This window comes from Peromyscus leucopus, chromosome 2 (genome assembly GCF_004664715.2).
Source record: "Peromyscus leucopus breed LL Stock chromosome 2, UCI_PerLeu_2.1, whole genome shotgun sequence".
NCBI lineage: Eukaryota > Metazoa > Chordata > Mammalia > Rodentia > Cricetidae > Peromyscus > Peromyscus leucopus.
The window spans coordinates 53,073,254-53,074,907 of record NC_051064.1 but is presented as its reverse complement, the minus strand read 5'-3'; positions in this window follow the sequence as shown (position 1 = coordinate 53,074,907).

Here is a 1,654-nt window from a genome sequence, read left to right as displayed (position 1 = left end):
GTGTAACTGTGACAGCAGATCTTGGGGACCTAAAAGGGGTGATGCTGAATGGAAAGAAAGTGACCTGCCAGTCATGGTGGAGCATACCTTTCATTCCTGCACTGTGGAGGCAGAGGCAGGTGGATCTCTTTAAGTACGAGGCCAGCCTAATCTACATAACATAGTGAGTTCCAAGCCAGCCAAGACTACATACTGAGACTCTGTCTTACAAAAAAGGAAAGAAAGAAAAAGTGACTTGAGGTTCAGACAGGAGTCAGGATGGAGAGAGGGCCAGAGTAAGGAACAAGTGGAGAATGGAATCTGAAAACTCCCCAAGTGTGGGGTGACCTATGCCACAGGTGTGTGAGGCAGCCGGGGTTAGCTTTGGTAAGGTACTTTGACAGAGGAAAGTCTGACCATACTGCTGTGGATTTCTACACCGAATCCATCTTGAAGCATCATGAAGTAGGATTCTCTGCCTCCCTCACAGTGTCCAATCCTGTGTGCCCAGTGATAGTTTGTCAGAGATTTGGGAAAATGTGCTAAAAGTTAAGACAACTAGTTTCAGGAGTAGAAACTGTTATCAGAGTTGTAAGAGTCTTGGGCCTTGGCAGCCTTAACAAACTAGGCTGGGCCGCTCATTCTCAACAGGCCAATTAAAAAGACAAAGTTGAAGTGAAAAAAAAAAAAAAAAAAGAGCAGAGATATTTCAACTAAGATGGCCACATTGGAAAGAACAATGGCGTCTAGTGACATTCTCTACTCCAAGTCTATCTCCAGGGTTCCGACAAGTGGTTTAGTTTAAGCTTACACAGAAGACAAGAGGTATGCCTAATTAAGCATCCTTTGTCAAGGTGTGGTCGCATCCATCATCGGTTCATTTCCAGTTTCTCCGGTAATGTAGTCTGACAAGTTTTCGGAACTGTGAAGTATCTTTCCTGGAGTCAAGTTCCTCTGTTGGCTGCCGTCTGTGCCCTAGTCTTTTCCTTCTCCCAACACGAGACTCCCAGGGAAACTGCGATCTCTGGAGAGTCCAGTGTTTTAATAGTCTGATTACAAACGGTCATCCATCAGGGTCTCTAGGATATCTTTAATCCAGCCAGGATGGTTAGAGGCGAGGTTGGAAGGGATATACCTACCGGCAGCGAGACAGCTCATGCTTACTTCCGCATGCCAGAGGATGAGCAGGCTGAAGTCGGAAATGCCCCGCCGGAAGGCTGGATTCCTGTGGCCGCAGCTTGGCCGCAGCTCAACCGCCATTGGCAAGTGGCAAGCGGAAGTTCTCCGAGGACACCAATTCTCCTTGCAACCCTTTAAGTCCCACCCCTCTGGTCTAGGCGGCGTCTCCGTGGCGACATGCTGCGATGTGCGGCTGCGCAAGAGTGACGGGCTCGGGCGAGTGGGAGGGGGTGTTTTGGTTCTCGCCGCTCGCCGTCCTTTCCAGACCTGGCTGTCGGAAAGCTGCTGGGTCCTGCTTTGCCTTCCCCTTCCCTTCCCTTTCCCGACCCGGATTTTCCCTCCTTCCCTTTACGCGCCTTTCTTTGATCAGCTGCCGCCCGGAGTCCGGGCCATTTTCCGGGCCGGGCGCACGAAAGCGCGCGGCCCCGGGCCCGGTATATGACCCGCCGCCCTGCCGCCCCTCGCTTCCTCCGCCCCATGTGGCTGCGGGGCCACG